Below are 19,249 nucleotides of genomic sequence, written 5' to 3' on the forward strand. Positions count from 1 at the left end.
GCGGCAGGATTCCCACTAGACAGAAACTCCCAGTCGGCACGAATGGTATTCTACCTTCGCTCCAGCGACCCAGGACGGAGCGGGCGGGGCTCCCCGCCAAGGCGCCCCGAAGGTGGTGACGGCTGTGCTGTGAAGGGGCTCCGTACCCCTCAGGTCTCTGCAGGCAGCGAAGGGCTCCTCCTACAGAAACCGACCCACCGCCGTCCACGCAACACACCGAACGCGTTCAGTGGCTTCAAAACGGCCTCTGCCTGGGGCCTTGGAACGGCCCACGGCCAAGGCCAGCGGGGAAGAGGGCGGTCTGCCCTGCCACGGAGAACTGACGCGCGGAAGCTGTTTACCCGGGTTGTGGCGCAAACCGCCGATACCGTAACCGTAGGACGCCGTACGTTTTATTTGCAGCACTCGGAGATTTCTTTCGTTTGGCCCTTCAAACAACTCCCCGTGTAATTCGATGAGGTTCACTATAAATGAGGAGAAACAACATTCCGTTGCTTTGTCAATGTCCCCCACAGCAAGGGTCAAAGGTCGAGCTCGGCCCAGTCTGTGACGCCCGTTCTAGTCCTTTCTCAGCATGGTCATGACCCAGTCGCCATGTGCAGGTGGGCCGCTTAAAGACACAGAACAGACTCTGTCCTTCACGGGAAAGGACACCGTCCCCTCCCGCGGTCGCCGGTGGTCTCAGGACCCCGTGGGGGGCTGCACAGCGCCGTCCCCAGGGCGCCTGTCAGTGTGAAGCCTCTGCCCCGTCGCGGCTGCTGAGTGTGAGGGACACGGAGCTGGAGACCAGCACCCCTCCCTCCGTCTCTCCGCCTGGCCTGACCTCCCCCCAGGGCACACGGACATGGTTTAGTCCCTCCGCATGTGCAGAATGCTCCGCGTTTATTCCACTAGAGGTCCTGTGACCCTCCAGAAGCAGCCCCTTTGGAAGCTCAGGGCACGTGTTTGGGGGTTTCCTCCACAGGGACCAGTCAGTCACCGGGCTCACATAGCCGGTCCATCCTGACGTCACGCAGCTCGTGATGGGGCTTCCTCACAGGGCTGAGGCCAGCAGGGGGCAGGGGCGGAGGTGGGGGGGCCACGCAGAGCAAACTCGGCGGGGTTCACGTCCTTCCCTGGAGAGACCACAGTGGGACGGAGAGGGGACCATTCTCTCCGAGCGAGTCTGGGACGGGGAAGGGGGAGGGGCACAGGCAGCCACCGAGCTGTAAGTTCCAGGCAAAAGCACAGAGATTAGGGTCTACACTGCGTGCAACCGATATTAACTTCTGTTTCCTCGCAACCACGGAGAAGGCCACAGAGCCGAGTCCGAGCCCGGCCACGCAAATCCCACTGAAATCTCGATAGCGCTTTATAAGTGACCGAGGGGACAAGCCGCAGCTGGGAGCCGGACTCGCCGGCCACGGAAGCCCGCAGACCGCTCCTCTCTGCTCCCCTCTTCACGCCCGCACACGTTTCAGGAAACGTGGGGCCCGAGAGCTCCACACGGTCCCACAGAAGGACTCGGCTCTCAACGCCAACCCTCCTTGGGACGCGCAGAGGCTCCGGGTTCGGGAAACGTCGCTCTTGGGTTATTTCTTGTGTCACTGAGTCACGTCTGCCCCTGCGGCCAGCGCCTGGGCGCACTCCTGCACTCGGGGACGGGTCTGGGCCACCTGAGGGTGGGATGGGCGCTAGGGAGGCCGGCTGCTCAGGCCGTTCTGTGAATGGCCCGTTCCGCCATGTTTTACCCATCGGTGCTCAAAATTAATGAAGCTTCTGAAGGACACAGCAGTTAGGACGGAGGAGCAGGAAAGAGTTGTAACGCATCGCATCAGGCAGAAGCCACGCGGGCACCAATGGCAGGTAATGAAATGGGGAATGAAACTCTAAAACGGGAAGGAGAATCGCCTTGGGAACAGCGCGCAGGTGAACGCGGAACCCAGAACCCAGCGTTCCCCGAGCCGCGTGCAGAATCACGCAGTGAATCCCACGGCAACGCACGCACCGGCGGGGTGCCCGGGCTGCGGCGGGGCAGCGAGCGCTAACGAGGTCCCGTGAGAAACCGAGCATTTAAATCACTGTTGCCTCCGTAAAAGAACATTTTTGTCCCCTAAATGGGCCTCACTTTCCAGAGCTGATGTGCACACAGTCAGACCCACGTCGCGTCTCTCGTCAGGAGCCGGGAGGCAGCCTGTCATCTAAGAGGCGCCCCAGCTGACTTTGGAGTCAGAGGGGACTCGGAGATCTCCGTGAGAACAGACGCCGCCCCCGCCTCCTGGGCTGAATCGCTGCCCGTCCCGACCGCAGGCCCCTGGGTCCTCACGGGGCTAAGGAGCCATCCCAAAATAGTGCCACCGCCCCGCCTGCCAGGCAGACACGGGCCCGCGTGCGTGCCACTCATGCAGATGATAACCCGCCTTAATCCACTGCAAAAATCAATAGGAACAAAGCAGCCACTTAGGTACGATCCTTTTGAAAATATCGCCTGTCACACCCGCACATACATGTATGCAACGGAGTTTCTGCAGGGCGTCTGACAGCCACGTGTAGGTGTCCTGCTGAACACTTACCATCCAAATTGACAATTCAAGCAGGAACACAGTCACATGTTTCTGGGGATCTGAATAAGCCTCTAAGGGACTCCCTTTAACCCTTAGATTGACTGTCCTTCCGTGAAGAGCTCCCACTGGAACGGAGGCTGGGGGTCCCCAACATGACCTGAGTGCTCGCGGCACCCTGACTGAGGCTGAGATTCCCACGAAGAAGCAAGCATTTTACTGTCCAAACTACAGCCTGCAAGAACCGCATTGAGCTGGGTCTCAGCTCCTTCCGAGCCCTCACTCCTAAATCCCGACAACAGCCTTGCTGTGGACCGCGTTTACTCAGGCATTGTTTGCCTCTATCCCAGGGCCGTGCACCAGATAAATGGAGGCAGCGATGGATCGATCCGTCACTCCATCGACAGACGGATGGAAATCAGGGTGTTAACGGCGATGAGCAAAGGAGGGAGTCCGTTACTCGTCCTCCTCGAGCAGGTGCGGGGGTGGTGCGGGCGGCAGGTGTGGGCCGCGGGGAGGGGCGCCCAGCCTGACTCCCGGCCTCCCGGCCCATCTCTGGCCACAGCCTGCTCCTTGGCTCTGCTTCTGGGCCTACGCAGCCGAGGGTCCACCTCGTCGGAGTCACGGCCGCAAGGCCAAAGCATGTGCCCCTCAGGGGCAGGACCTGGGGACAGCGGGCGCAGAAGGAGAGAGGGACATCCAGCAGCAAGTGCCTCCGTGCACAAAGGACCGTGAGCCCGGGCAGCCAGGAGGCCCTCGCCACGGGCACTTCTGAGACCGTCAGCAGGGACGGCGCCCACCCAGCTGTCCAGCGCCCTTCTGCTCCGTGCCTGCGCACCTCCTCCCCTCACGTCACCCACTGTCCTTCCGAATGACCGCGCCCTCTAGTCCTGGCTTTCCTGTGACAGCGCCGGAGAGTTCCAGAAAGCACAGGGGCCGCTCGGTGCGTTTTCCCTGTTAGCTCAGAAGCACGTGCTGCCCGCCCGGCCACCCCGGGAGCGTCTCTGAGTGCCGCACGCACTCCGGGTGTGGAGCTCAGCCCGGCTGCCGGCCACCGTCCAGGTAACCAACACGGCCTTTCCTGTCTCCCCGGTTTCTTCTTGCAGCTTTTCCAGAAAAGCCATTAGGCAGAAAAAAGTGAAAATGGATTTCCAGGTCTGCTCCCTGCTGACGGGTAGCGGGCCCCCCCCCGGTGGTGGTGTTTAAAGTGAGAGCCGGGTGCACCTGGGGCAGGGTGCGTGCCATTCAGACCCCACCCGGCCCAGCAGGAGCTCCAGCTGCTCCTCTCGTGGCGACACACACTGCCAGTCACCCACGCGAGCCCCTGGGGAGACCCTTTACCTGCCACAATAAGCAGGAGCTAACCTGCGTGCATTTCGGCTTTCGCCCCCAATTCTCCCTGCTTTCAACAACCAACTGTTCTGACAGAGGCCGCAGACACCCCTCCTGCTGTTTCCCGAACTCGCCCATCGGCCGTCGGCTCCGGAAGTCTCTCGACGGAACTGCCTCCCGCGCATTGGAGGGAGGAGGAGCATGTAGGGAAACGAGCGGAAAGATACAGATTCCAAGCACCACAGGGAAAAACATGTTCTCGAAGAAGCCGTAGAGATCGTTCTGCTCTGACAGGAGGCGGTCAGGTGGTGGCCGCCCCCCCGTGACCCACTCCCAGCTCCTCGTCCCTGAACTGCAGGTGGCCTAGGGAAGCACGTTCAGGTCCTGCGCAATGCGGTTGTGTGTGCATGTGCGTGTGAGTGCGTGGCTGCCAGTGTGCATGCGTGTGTGCATGTGTGTGTGCGTGAAAATGAACTGTCAGTGCCTGAGCCAGTTTTCCTGTTTGCGTGAGGGTCTGTCCTTACGAAGAAAGAAAAGTTAGGCTAAGAATTAATCCAGGCCCCACCCTAACGGATGGCCCTCCGGTTTACATTCATTTTCAGGCGTCAGCGATGCTGACCCTGGTTTAGCTGTCAGGGTCAAATGAAGGGCACACGGACAGCCTGCCCAGCAGGCGTGGCAGCACTTCCTGCGCGCGGGCGCTCCTGACGCACAGAGTCCGTGGCGCTCGGCATCCCTCGTTCAGTGAGTGAAAGGTTACGCATTTAGTCAGAACCTAACACAGTCCTTCTGAGTCTTTTACTCCTTTTCTGCACTTTTCTCTCCCGCTAAACCCTGCCATCTGACGTTGCTAGCATGGCTTCTGATATTACGATGGATGTGATCATGTTAACAATTGCGGCCAACACCTATTAGCAAAGGCTACAAGCCAGTCCCTGTTATAACACATTTAAATAATTCCCTTCGTCATCGCAACCATCTTCTGAGATACGTCCTACCCTTGGTCCAGAGCACAAACTTGGCCACACTCTGAACAGTAGCTTACTCCCTTAAAAAACGATACAATGTCCACACAAAAGTTAAGTACAGTTGCTCTACCAGTCAATACTGAGGGGACGTTTACCTTCGAACATTAACTTCCTAACGAAGATTTGCGTTCTCATAACACTCCCCTAAGGGTCACTGTTCTACAGCCTCCAGTAACGGCGCGGCCCATAAAACTGTCACCAAAAGGTCACTTAATTTTATGGGCAGTTCAACCAGAACATAGTTTGAAGGGTGGCTGGTTGTCCGAGTAATGACTCCCAGAGATGCCCGCACGCTGTGGCCGGACCCTGCGAGGATGTGGTCTGCGCAGTGGAACTTGACCGATGTGACGGCGGATCCGACCAGGAGCTGAGCCTGGGCCGTGGGAGGGGCCGGACGCACGCGCGGGGGCGTTCCGGGAAGGAGGCGGAACGGGCCACGTGGGGGCAGCGCAGCGAGGGAGGCCGTTCGGCCCCGCTGGTCCGTCGGGTTTTCTCCAGCAGCACCGGGCACGCGTGGGGGACAGCGCCCAACCCGCCGCGGTCAGTACACAGGCCCGGGCATTTGTTTTGCTCCGGAGCCGGGCTGAGGACCAGGATGTGTCTTCTTCGCCTTTCAAGTCTGCCTCTCTCCCGATAGCTTCTCACCGCGCACCAGCCGGAGGTCGCGCTCCTCCCTTCTGACCCGCGTGGGCGCCCTCCCCACGCTGCCTCCAGGTGGCGGCACACTCGTTGGAGGGCGCGCCCCAACCTTCCGTTAGACTGGAGGCCCCTCACTGGTCAGGAGCGCTGGGCCCGGAAACACTCATAGGGTCACGTTGGGAACAACTGATGCGCCTGTAAGACTCAGCGGCGGCCATAAGCACCCGTCGAATTCAGCACGAATTCGCCCACCCGCGTGGCGAGTTCACGCAGCAGGCGCTTCCTGACCGTTGGCGGAGCCATGAACTGGGGCGCACTGGGCTACGGAGCGCAGGGGATGGAGAGCGCGGGGCAGGCGCGCGCTGAGTCTTCCTTCGGGCGCGTCCACCCTCCTGGGCCGCGCTGCGCACCCTGGAGCCGGTCCCAGCGCTGAGAGGACTCGCCTCGGGCACAGCTGAGCCTCCCCACCCCCTCGAGGGCCCCCTCGCCCGTCTGGCTCAGAAGGCTGCAGGCTCAGGCGCGCCCGGACCCGGCACCCGCACACCTCACCACCACTAACCTCGCCGTTTCATAACCGCAGCGGGACTGAAGCCCCGCGCGCAGCAGACAGAAGGATCCGTGGCTGGAATTTAAGGACCTGGGGTGTTGCCATCGCACGAACGTCTGGAGTGACCTCCCCTCATTTCCCACGGACTCCGGTGTTCCACTCAGAGCAGTGGGAGAGAACCTTCACTTGAAGGCAACGCGCCTTTCCATGAGCCAGTTACCAAGTCAAGTATGTCATGGTCAGTGGCGCAAAGACAGAACGAGGACTGCGCGGCGAGTTCTGGGGACTCGCGAGGGACCAGTAACTTGGAAAAGGACAGCGGGACTTGTGTGTCTGTCTGAGAAGCGGAGAGCAGGGAGCTGAGCGGAGGGAGGGGCGTCTGAGGGTGCAGGGCCACTGTCACCGGCCTCCGCAGCGCTGGGGACCAGGGGCATCTTCAGGAAGTGACACCATGCTCCGCGACAAGCGAGAGAGGGGACTCACATGGTGACACGCAGGCCTCCCTGGAGAGGTGTGAGGACAGCAGGCAGAAGCCCGGTGACAGCCAGGGCACAGCGGGCCCGTGAGGAGAAGACAGAACAAGGAACGTTCCAGAAGGGCTCGTGAGACAAGAAGAGCAGGGTGGCGCGGGGGAAGCCGCAGCACAGGTGACAGAGGCGGCCACTCGCTGAAGCAAGACTGGCTCTGCTGTGGTCCCCGGTCCCTGCTACATTGAAAACGCACTTCGTGGCGACTCCAGGGATCCTGTCTGAACAGCCCCAAAGGTTGGTTTTTAATGCAAATTCATTGTAGAAATCTCGGTCCGCTACCCCTACCATCTCTTACACTTGTTTCTGAAATCTAAGAGAGCAGAGTTCAAAGTTTATGAACTTTCAAGTCATCTCATCTGAACATAAAACTTGTTCAGAAAATGTGAAGAGGCCCCGCCCCCCGCAGGAAAGGGGGAGGGTCCCCACAGAGCTCCGCCTCCTTGCCCAGCACCTAACCTGCACGGAAGCCACCTGGCCCACCATCAGAACCCTCCCATCTGTCTCTGGTGTCACCAGCTGGGGCTGATGGCAGCACCCTGCCCACCCTAAATTCCTGGCCCACAGAATCATGAGCTTTCATAAGAGGATGTTACTCTAAGTTATTGCTCAAGTTATGGGTCAGTTTGTCAGGTAGCAACAGGGGACCAGAACAATGTCCCTTCCCGTCTCCTTGAACTGCTCCCAGGTCACACTTCAGAATCACTTCTCATCACGTCCCCTCTCAGCTGCCCAGAAGCCTCCAGGTGCTTTTCTTCCCAAGATGAGCAGCTTGTGTGTTTCTGTGAGAATCCCACACGCAAAACACGGGCCTGCGGGGGCCACAGACAGCTCGGAGCCATCTGGCAAATTCCCCACACACGAGTCGGCGAAAGAAAGGACGAAAAGCGCAGGAGCTGCATTTCAGGAACCGATGGGACGGCGACCGTGTTCTCAGACAGGTCCCCCTAGGACAGGCTCATCCAAAGCCCCGTGGGGCACCCACTGTGGGCCACGCAGACTCGTCCCCAGAGGATCCCCTGCCGTGCGGGTCACTCAGCTGCCTTCCTGGCTCCTCTGGGCTTTCTAAACGCCCCCCTCCTTGATGAAGAGGTGTTCCCTGTAACTTCGTCTGCCTGGGACGGCATCTGAATACCATCCGTCCTCTGTCCTAACGTACGGTTGACACCATCGTCGGGAAAAGGAAAGCGGCAGCCGCGCTTATCAGAGTGGGTCCTGCATGAAGGGTGCCAGTGAGGGAGTGGGGCCATCTTTCCACGATAAAATGCTTGCGTTTCGGTGAGAGACAGAGATTTAAGGTGCGATGGGGCCTCTCCCGCTCCCGGCGTAGACGCTGGCTGAGGCCTGAAGTCCTGCAGGTGCGGGCGAGGGACCCTGCGTGAACGCAGTCACTGTCTGCGGTTTCTTCACGCTCCCGCCTGCGGCAGCAGGAAACCGGCACCGGGGCACGCGGCAGGGCTCGGGCACCGGCTGCGGACGGTGCCCACCATGAGCGCCACTGGACATTTTAGCGCACAGGTCACCATGGAGCGGGGCTGGTGGACTCAGTCCCGTACAGTGATCAGACGCACCGACAGCTCTGCAGTCAGAGGCCTTGATATTTGTGGCCCGGGAAGAGCTGCATATTTGCCATTTTCTGCTTCCGTTCCATCGGAGCTGTGAACAGGGCACGTCCCCACCCCCACCCCCACACAGCCGCCAGGATGAGCCCGCTTCCTGCATGGCACCAGTTTTAAATGACCGAGAGAAAAATGGGGAGCAGGCTTCAAAGACAGGAAGTGCATGTGCATCCCGTTCAAGGAAACACTGACCTAGGCACCCCGCTCCCTCTGTGGGTCCGCCTGGAACACACACAGCTCACGGACCCTCCGAGGCAGCGCCCTGCCGGCCCACGCCTGGCCTGGATGAGCTCGGGAGGTGTGGGCCTGTGCCCTCAGCCCGGCCTCAGTGGCTGTGCAGGTGGCAGGAGCGGGAAGCGTGGTGCGTGCCGCACGGAGGCCCTGACCCCTGGGCGGCGCCACGTTGTTTTACGGTAAATGCAGTAATGGGGTTTTAATGGCCGCTGTCCAGAAGTACACTGGGGAAAAATGGTTTGTTAGTGATCATAATAGCAGGCGCTTTTATCTTCAAGGCTCTTTCCAAATATTAGCTCATTAATCCTCCACCTGCCCTGGGAGGCCGCAGCCCACGTCTCCACCCTCCGTTTACGGCTGCGCATCAGGAAAACGGGGCCGAAGCCAAGTCCTCAAAGGGAGGCCCTGTGCGTGGATGTCAGTTTCCCATTCTAACAGTTCGTATCACTTTTTGGACGTAATTGGGTGGCGTTCACTCTGAAGACGGCCGCCCCTTTTCAAGGGGATAGTGGTTAGGGTCAAGTCCAATTGATGGGAACATGACGCACAGAAGCTCTCATGAGTTGCACCTGAATTGCTCCACGCTGGTCCTTTATTTCAAGCAAACCCATTGTGTTCAAGCTTATTCAGCCCAAACCAATTACACACTGAAACCTGTGTGCATAGAAAACACGGTCTGTTGAGACCCTTTGAAATCTAACTCCACTGAGAATCGCTGGAGGTTACAGAGCGAAACAGGACCGAGGTCACATTTACACACCTTTCTGCTGGGTTTGATTTCTACGCATTCACTTAGATCTCTGTCACGAACATGGACTATGTCTTAAATTGGTGGCCAACAGCAAACAACCCTAGGCAGCCTGTGACTCGTTCCGATGTGGGCTGGGCCCCGGATGTTCCCATTGTTGCTGCGTTCGTTTGCCCGCCTTGGCCCACGGTGTTTCAGTCCTGCCCTTGGACGGCCCCTACAGGTCTTGCTCTCATGCACCGACTCTCCAGGGTCATCAGATGCCTCTCACAGAAGTTCAGGACATCTGAATTCTTAGCACAAAACTAAACGTGCTGACTGATGGGCAGGCAGGGGTCGGACAGAGGCTTAGAACAGATCCGTCCCATCAGGTCCAATGTGGCGGGAGCAGGCCCACGTCACCCCTGCCTGCGTCACGAAGAGAGCCCTCTGGGGCCGCTCAGCCCTGGCGAATGGTATTTCTACTGTGCACATGAAAACAGTTCACGTTTGCTTCTCAACACCCCAAACCGAAACATCAAACGCCTTTCTAAAATCCCAAGAAGACGGACTCTGCCTAGAACGCAGTTGAATTTTTTCCCTTCAGAGCCTTATCTTAATGGAGGCGGATGATAAAGACGCGTCCTCGTTATGACAGTTGTCATTTCCAGCGGCTGGGCACCGGCCATCGCCACCTATACTGGCCTTCACATGTGCTGCGCGTGATCTGAAGGGACGCAAGTGCAGGCCTGTGCCCGAGTGTCAGCAAAGGTCGCGGTCACCTTCCCCTTGGCCCTCTGCACGTGGGATGTGTCCCTTGCTTTGGCTGACAGGCTGCCACCTGACATCTTTCGTGAAGATACTGAGCGCAGTAACACACTGAACTCACACGCGGCTCTAAGAGCGTCCAGCGGTCAACAGTGCCACGTCCTTCTGACCCAGTTACGGTCCTGTCCCTTACGCTGGGGGCACATTCTTCTGCCCAGACACACAACACCCCCATCACGAGGCTCTGTGCTCCCCATCCCCCTCCGCTGACCCCGCTGCACAGAGAAGGGGGCTCACAGCTGTGAGGGACTCCTGGCTGTGGGACGGTCCCGGGAGGGCCCCTCCTCCCCCCCGGCATGACACCCGCCCTTCCTAGCATCGCGGCCTCCATCGCGGCACAAGCTCTGGTTAGGAAGGGAGCCCTAAAAATACAGGCCTGTGACCACAGAGGCTGAAACACACCCTCCGCAGCCTCCTTCTTCTGCAGCCCCTCATCTTGGGAAGCAGAGGCGGCCACCAGGTGAGAAGGAGTGATGGGCAGAAATGAGAGGCTGGCCCAGGGTGCACATGCAGGGGTGCCCCCTCCAGGCTGCAGGGGTGCCCCTCCGGGCTGCAGGGATTCTCCCTTCCGGCGGCTGCTGCCCTCTGCAGCTCAGTGCCCTCCCACCCCCCGTTCCACAGATCGGAGGCCTCAGGGTGCTGGGAGTCTTCATCGGGAACGATGAACCCCACCATCTCCGATGCCTCCTCCGCCTTCCTCCACCCTGTCTGTGCTCTGTGCCGAGAGACGGACCCCTGCAGATACCTGCACCAGGGAGGAGCGGGAGGTCTCAGGACAGAGGGACACCTGACTTCGGCTTCGTTTCTGCCAGAAGCCATGGGTCCTGCCTGGCAGCCCTTCCAGAGTGACTGCTCTCCCCTCTCCCCAGCAACGTCCCTCCCCTATCGTCCCACAGGACAAGGACAGGGACCGCTCCAGGGTGCTCCAGCAGCCCCGCTGGATTCCCTCGACCCTGTTTAAAGATGAACTCCTTCCAGTTGCCCCTTTGCCAGAGGACAGGTTTCACCCAGAGAAGACACCGGACTCTGGGTCCTCTGAGACCACCCAGCGGACCTGCTCCCCAGTTCCAGCCGACGCTCCTCGCGGCCACCGTGGCATCCAGGTCCGATACTGCAAGAGCATCGTGTTTTGCAAGGTAAGACAGAAATACTAATTTTTATGCGTAATTTCCCGTTTTTAAATATTGGCTGAAATATTTCTTAAACACCCCTCGGGCCAAACAAAACACATATGTAACTTGGGTCCAGTCCAAGGGACATCGGTTTGGATCCTAAACAGACGATGGTGCCTCTTCTCCAGAAAAAAAGTCTGGTTTTCACTGTGATGCATAATTAGAACGAGAAAGGCAGCGCTTCTCACAGGTGTGGCTGTTTATCGCACTATCCGGTCCAAATACAGAGACTCTCCCTCCCCCTCTGAAATCCCAAGGCCCAGCAGAGAAGCCCCCAGAACTTGGAGGCCACCGGCATCGTATCTGCTCTGTCCTAACACATGAATGTCATCAAATCACTTCCTTTCGGGGTGGCCTCTCTCCACTCACCTGCACCCTGGGACAAGGGCTTCTCTCCGGCCCCTTTCCCGAGACACGTGGCTGGAGAACGAAGTGGAACAGGGCAAGCGGCGCGCACAGGAAAGCTCTCCCACGAGCCGAGTGCCGGGCAAACCGAAGGCACGAGGCAGACGCGCCGCAGGGCTCTGCCAAAGCCCGTTTGCTTTCCAGGTGACGGGGAGTCAAGGCGTCAGGCCAACAGGATGTTCCAGGACGTGCCCAGCCCGAGGTGCTGGCTCCCAGTCCTGGAGGAACTTCCGTGTCTCAGGGCGCATTCGCCCCAACAAGCCTGCGCTCCACCCCGGGGCCGCCCTGACTTGCTCTGGTTGGTACATTGGAGAAGCTCTCCAGGTGATTCTCATTTCGGCCAAGCCAAACCGCCACTCTGAGGGTCTTTAACACGTGCGTCACGACGTGTGTGTGTGTGTGTGTGTGTGTGTGTGTGTGTGTGTGACAGGCGTGGGTCCCAGCCATCTTCTGACTGAGCCAGCATCCTGGTTCACACGGGTTCACACTCACACACACACACACACACACACACACACTCACACACCTGTCTCTCCATCCATTCATACACGGCACGGAGTAGAGAGTGACTATTACAATAAGAACAGACTTAACTGAGTGCTTAATATGCTCAGTAAGCTGTCTATGTGGATTGTCCCATTCCACACTCACAGGATACCCACGCGCGGGGTTCAGATATCGTCCCTCATTCCTGAAGGGCTCGGTCTCAGCGAGGTAAAATGACCAGCCACGGTCACACCCAGAGGGGCCGCAGGGGCAGCCTCAGACCCCCGCGGCCCCGTTGCGGCAGCCAGAGCACCTGACCAGCACACCTGTTTCCCAGACACTGAAAGGCTTTGTGAGACGCATAAAACGTGCCCTCGAGGACGCTACAAGCTGGGGAGGGCACGGCGGTGCACGTGACGGTTCACAGGCTGATGAGAAAAGTGTGTGCCACTGGCCCTGGAGTCAGGGAGGGGACCCCGAAGACGGGCCACCAAGGGCTTGGCTGAGCTCTCACTCGGAACCCCCAGGGCAGCGAGAGGCCCCCAGCCCCCAGCCCGAGAAGAACCCCCTCACAGAACAGGGTGCTTCTCTGCATGTGCCAGCGTCAAGGCATTATCATTCTTGTCGTCTTCTGGGCTGGATGCTTCTCCCTAAATTTACCCGACTGCCAGTTCAACCAGCAAACCATGGGGTCTGAAGAATGCACCCCAGGAAAAATTCTACTTCTGGTTCTTACTGAAAAATTGTGAATAAACACACACACACCCCTAATAATTTGACTTCCAAAGAGATAAACAAGCTGTGATCTTTGGTAGGAACCGATTAATGTGAAAATAAAATAAACATTTTTACAGGAAATAAATTTAAAAAACTGAAAACAGAACATGCTTTCTCTTTGTACTTTTTGCTATCTCAGCACGACGGTAAGGTAAGCAGGATCATTTTTTATCCACAATACATAAAATCTCAATTAGTTATGGTCTATTTGTGCAGTGACTAAAAACATTCGTTAACAAAACAGAATTTTCTAGTTTACTGGATAAATATACCAGAAGAAATTGCAGAATAACGTTAGGTTGCCAAGCAACCACGGCCCTGTTCCTGGCTTGATCAATCCGGCTCCTTCGTCAAGCTTCTCACCCCAGTGCTAGAGAATTCCAACCAATTTGTTTCTTGGGAAAATTATAGTGACTTTCGGGAACACAATAACACTTTTATTCTCGGGAGGTAGACTTGGATGTTCTTTTCATCCAAGGGATCTGTTAATTCATTATTCTCTATGCGGCGCTAATGAGAAAGCTGTAATTAACTAACTACTCTGTTGCGACGCAGGTACAATAAGCTGCGATCATTAGTGATGTTTAAGGTGTGAACCAGCCTCCCAGACTAGAAAATACAGAATCTTTCCTCCAATAAAGATGGAGAGACAGGAGAAAGCAGCATATCTAATTAACTTGAGAATTGTGTCTCTCCTCCCCCACCCCCGGCCTCCCCGAATGGTGCGGGGACACATGATGGCCGAAGTGAGAGAGATTCTACTTTCATCGTGGAGAAGATGGCTCCGTGCCAACTCTCCTTGTTGGCAGCCACAAAACGCTGGCGAATCACGGGATCTTTTCTTTGAAAGAATGCTCGGCACAGTGTTTTTCCAGGAATGAATAGAAAGAATATCATGCTTTCGCTCATTAGCTGCGTTCACTTAGCATATTGTATGTAAATCACCATAATAATCTCATTCTCTTCAGATTGAATTAGTTAGAAGGAGGCTGTAATCAAAACGGTCATCCTTGAAAATGTCTTGTTCTCCGTCTGAGTTTGAAAAAATAACAAGGCACGCTGACGGGGTCAGATAACGGGCCTTGCTGGAAGCAGTCCTCTTGTGGAGACAGCTTGGGCCCCCGGACTTCACCTTGGCGGATCAGGCAGCCCCGCCCCCGGGTCTGCAAGGCTGTCTGCTGTCCCCTCTGCCCCCACCTCACTCAGCTTCCCACGCCCGTCGCTGCTCAGATATCTACGGAAAATACGAAACAGTGGAAGCCTCCGTTTTTGCCTCTAAGATACATTACCCTCTGCAGCACTGCTGGGCGTCACACGTCAAAGGCCAAAAGAACCCCCCAACCAGTGAAACCCTGAGTGCCAGTGCTCCCGGGAAACACTTTGAAAATCTCCCTGTGAGTCTCAGGCCAGCTGACACTCGCGTCCCTCCTGGTGCCTCCCCCCGATGACAGGTCCCTGGGGAGCAGGGTTGTTGTCATGGGGAAGTCAGACTCAAAGGCACACTCTCCCCTCCTGAGCTGACACTCACGGGGCTTCGGGACATGCACTCCCTAAATCTGAGCCGTGAGCCTCTTCCTATGGACTGATTTTCCTTTATGAGATAACACCAGTCAGGATCTTAAATCAGCCTGGATCAGTACTCCTTCTTAATTCTTCATGGAAAATAAAGCCTCATAATTTCACTAAAGTAACTGTGGGTCCAAAAACCTCCTACCTCCAAAGATTAAGGGAAGGACACTGTAAACGCGAACTCCTGTCCAGCAAATATTGTCCGAGGTGAGGAGCGTGGGATGGAGATACCTGTCTGGCTCCACTTGCTTCGGATCTGACACGTGCCCGTATTTTAATAAGTGATGATCTTAAGAAGTCATTTAAAAACCGGCTCATTGAATGGCTGAACAAACTTCAAGGTCACACTTATATCACGTGTGACGCCACAAGCCGCCGTTGCCTGCACTGTCGTGGGGTTTGCCCGGCACAGCCACCAGGTAGCAATGAAGGGCTGCAGGCTTTTCTGAAAGGAGGGAACCCCCGGGCACAGGGGGGACAGGGACAACCCATATGTTCATCACGAGAGGCTTGCACTTGTGCTGTGACGTGGGTATAAACAGGCCCCAAAGCCACTCCTGAGGGACTGCCTGCCACGGCCAGGGCCACACCTGCGAGTCCTCGGGAGCTTGTGCTCCACCCTCGCTGGAGGCAAGGCCCCCGCAACACCAATGGCCGTGACGTGGGAAGCTGGTGACACCCCAGGGCCCAGAGCCACGGTGGGATATGAAGGCCCCAGGTCCGGCACCGCCGAGAACCGAATCCAGACAAACCCACGTGCAGCCTCGGAGGCCACAGAGGAAACGCGAAGCCTCACACACAAAGCCGAGAGCCAACACGTTTTTCTCGTCACTAAGTTTCCCCAAATAGCTTTCATTTTTTAAAAATATTTTATTGACTTTTTTTGAAAGAGAGAAACATCGATTTGTCGTTCCGCTTCTTCAGACACTCATTTGTCGGTTCTTGTTTGCGCCCTGGACGGGGATGGACCCCGGAGCCCCGGCCTGTCTGGGTGGCGCTCTAACCAGCTGAGCGCCCAGCCAGGGCCAAGAGCTTTCTCGGCATCCCTCTCCATCCACGTCCGGACAAGCCACTGGCCCAGCCCTCACGGGGCGTGCGCCTTCCAGTCCGCAGCAACCCGGCGCGTGGGAGGAGCTGCCCGCGCAGGGATACTCATATTCGCTGACGCCCAGGAGGGTTAGGAAACCGCGTGGTTTGGGGCCCACACACGTGCAGAGAAATGAGAGAGCGCCGCATCTATTTAAACTGAGGATCACTAAGAACAGCGGCGGCGTCAGCGACCATAACTGAGTTTGGGGCGTTTGCTCTGTGTCGGACGCCAGGCTCAGCTGTCTCCCTGGCCTATCTCGTCCCAGTCCTGCGACGGCCCCTGGGAAGGTGCTGACACCACCCCTGTTCCTGGAAGGGGAACTGAGGCACAGGGTCGCGAAACCGCTCCTGCAAACCACGCCTCACAGGCCGTGGCGCTGGAACTGGAACCCACGTGGGCGCGCGGACCCGCTCGGCCTGGCCCCGACCCAGGTGGCTCCCGGGTTGGCCACTCCGCGCGCAGGCGCAGCGCCACCCCGCCCCCGGCCTCCTGGAGCGCGCGAGCGCGCAGGCAGGCGCGAGTCCGGCGGCCCGGCCGCTCCCCGGCGGGCGGGGCTGCACGCGCAACCCTGCCTGGGTCCCCGCCGCCCCGCGCTGCCCCGGCACCTCTGCCCCGCGCCTCGGCCGCCCAGCGCCCTGCGCACCGTCCCCGCACACCGCGCGCGGCCCGGCGCGGCCACCTGGGTCCCGGGCGCGCCTCCCCACGGCGTCCGCGGGAGTCCCAGCCCCGGACCGAGCGGGGCTGCGGGGCGAGCGCCCGCCCGCCTCCCGCTCCAATCCCCGCTCTCCGAATTAATCACTGCGCCCGCGCCCGACCCCGCGCTCGGGAGAAAGGGGGGGGGGAGAAAAGAGGGGGAATGAGGGAGAGAAAGGACGGGGGAGGGGCACCAAGAGGAGGGGGCGCGCGTGACCGGCATCGCCAGCTCCCCAAGTCGCTCCCGGGCGCCATGGCAACCACCAGCTCCAGCCCTCCGCCCCGCGGGGCTCCTGAGCGCCCCCACACCCGTTCCTCCCCTGACCCCGTGGTCCACAGGTTCCCCCCTCAAGCTGGCAGTGTGTACGGACCCCCACGGGGACCTGGACTCCTGTCCCAAGAGTGGAAGCAAAACTAGGCGTGGGGGCCTGCGCCCCGCGACCCCAGAGACGATCGGGGCAGGGAGGGGAGAGGCGAGGCCAGGACTGACTGCACCCCAGCTGGACCTCTGGCCCCGGAGAGGGCTGGACTCTCGGGTTGGGGGGCTCCGGAACCCTCCGGGAGGGCAGGGAAGCGTGGGGCGGGGGAGGCTGGACGCCAGCCCAAGGGCCATCCGACCGGTGGCCGGGCGGGGAAAGTGGGAGCTGGGGGGACTCGGGGACCCATCGCCTCCCCGGACGGATCCAGCTGTCTGAACGCGGCCTCGTTCCCCCGGGGCGCGGCTGGGAAGGGCTGGCCCTCCGGGGAAGGGCTGAAGGGACTAGGGTTCCTATGGGCGGGGGTCCCTTACCCTCTGCCGCCACGGTGGGGTGACCCCCCGCAGCCGCGCTCAGGAGCAACCCCGAGCCCTCCTTGCGTCCCACCCAGAGTTGGCTGGCGAGCTGGGCGAGCCAGACACCTGCCAACCGCCTCACCTCGGACACACATGCGTCGCCTGTGGCCGCGGGTCCGCTGGGCACTTCCCTCGGGGTCCGGCTGGGAGCGGGAGAGGACGCGCTGGTCCCGGTCCGGGCGCACGGTGCCCGAGTCCCCGGCAGCGCGGGCTGTGGCCGCAGGCGCGGAACCTGCTCGGGCTCGCTCGGCTCCGCGCCCTCCCGCGCCGGCTGCTCGCGCCTCCGCTCCTCCCGCGTCCGCGTCGCCGCCTCCCTTGGCTCCCTCCCGCGGGACGGGGGCAGTCACGGCCTCGGACTGTCACCAAGACCCAACTTCGACCGTCCCTGTCACGTCTGCGGCCAGAGGAGATGGGATCCCTGCCGCTTCTGAGCGCAAAGGCAGATTTCCGAGGAACCCCTCCCGCTGGGTGGCTGGGCTCGGCGCTCATTCCAGACACGCCGGCCAAGGCTGGCTCCCGTCGCCGCTTGCTGGAGGGCGTGGTGCGCCCGCCCGGTGACAGGGCCCTCCGCGTCCCCTGCCCGCACAGAGGCGCGGTGGGGCTCCGCACGGAATGTATAAAGGAGGCTGCCAGGTTATCTCTTACATAAATTCAGGCACCGACCACTGTTAGCAATAAGAAGATTTGTGCGTGCACTTACGGTCTGTGATCTCACCGTCCTGTCCCCTCACACTGTTCTTATTTGTCCTGTCAGTTCGCTATGGCGGGGTAACGCGGGCCCCGGGCCCCCCAAGGCCGCCCACACGCGCACATTTCATCTCAGGGTTCCACAGTCAGTCTGGAGGAGTGACAGGGTTTTGCGGTACAAGTGATTTTCCTATCTTCTTTCATTCTCCTCTCACCATGATCAGATTTTCCAAAATTTTCACACAATTCTGCTTAAAAAAACATGGTGCTGCACTGAAGGCCCTTTTGGTGCTGAGAGAACCACTGACGTCATCTTCCCTCCACCGAGGCCGAGCGAGGGCCTTGCATTCTGGCCGTGTTCCCACCGGGGCACCGAACAGCAGGACACTGGGAGCTGGGAGCCACTCTCAGGGCAGGGTGCCATCCTCAGGGCGGGGTGCCAGCCTCAGAGCGGGGTGCCATCCTCAGGGCAGGGTGCCATGCTCAGAATGGGGTGCCATGCTCAGAGCAGGGTGCCATCCTCAGGGCGGGGTGCCATGCTCAGAATGGGGTGCCATGCTCAGAGCAGGGTGCCATCCTCAGGGCGGGGTGCCAGCCTCAGGGCGGGGTGCCAGCCTCAGGGCGGGCACCCCCACCCAGCAGCACCTTGGCCGGCAGCTCAGGATTCTGCTTTAGAAGCAGCTAAATGTGACATTTTGAAAATGAATGAATGGGCTTGTCATCTGCATAAGCACGACCCTTGGGGTGCAGGTGCCGCCAGTTCCCGTGCAAGCAGGGTGCTCCCTGGCTGCGCTGCCGGTGGCAGATGCCGGCAAGGGCAGGGGCCCCGTGTTTCCACTGCCCGGCTGGAGTGACGGCTCTGCCCGAGGCAGCGATACTCACAGGGGCTCGAGTTCTAACGTAGAAACAGAGCTGGGATCCTGAGTAACATCCCAACAGGGAAGACAGGGTGCCTGCAGGGAAACGCTCCCCAGGCCAAGGGCACCCAGAGCCAGCTGGCCCGGCCTCGGGCGCTCACCGCCCTGCGGCTCTCGTTCCGCAGCAGAGGCTCGGCTCTCAGTCCTGTGGCTCTCCTTTTCCCTGTGGCAGTTTTGCTTCCCATCAGAATCACGACAAACGCGTGTTTATTGAGCACCTACTAGTTGTGAGTCCTCGTTCTAGGGACTAGGTCCTGCAGAAACCCCAGTCGGCAAGGCCAGTTGGCCAGTGGATTACAGACCACAAGGCCTAACCCACAGCAAGATGAAGTCTCAGTTCTGATCCATCCTCTGAGCCTCTGACAGGGCGGGCAGGTGAGGTGCCCGCAGCCCACAGTACGCCCCCCGCTGCTGGGGGCCTGGAAGCTGTGGGAGAGGGTGGGGGAGACGGGGAGATAGAAGGAAGCAGGGAGGGAGGGAGGAGAACCACAGAGGACGGGGGAGGGGGAGAGCGTTTGTTCAGCAGGAAAACAGCATTTGGGAGAAAGACGGAGAGTCCTCGAGCCGAGGAAAGGATGTCACTTGAGGGGCCTGCCAAAG

The 19,249-nt window shown here is 59.3% G+C and overlaps 1 protein-coding gene across 1 annotated transcript in view; it reads right to left on the bottom strand.

Annotated features, from left to right (window-relative positions):
* Positions 1–17,572, bottom strand: part of CHL1 (cell adhesion molecule L1 like) — a 104,982-nt gene extending 87,410 nt beyond the window's left edge. The window contains exon 1 of the mRNA XM_090284882.1: positions 17,128–17,572. The gene's annotated coding sequence lies outside the window, so the exon portion shown is untranslated. The remainder of the gene's footprint in view (positions 1–17,127) is intronic.
* Between the last annotated feature and the right edge of the window lie 1,677 nt (positions 17,573–19,249).

This window comes from Furipterus horrens, unplaced genomic scaffold (assembly GCF_987537825.1).
Source record: "Furipterus horrens unplaced genomic scaffold, mFurHor1.1.pri manual_scaffold_7, whole genome shotgun sequence".
NCBI lineage: Eukaryota > Metazoa > Chordata > Mammalia > Chiroptera > Furipteridae > Furipterus > Furipterus horrens.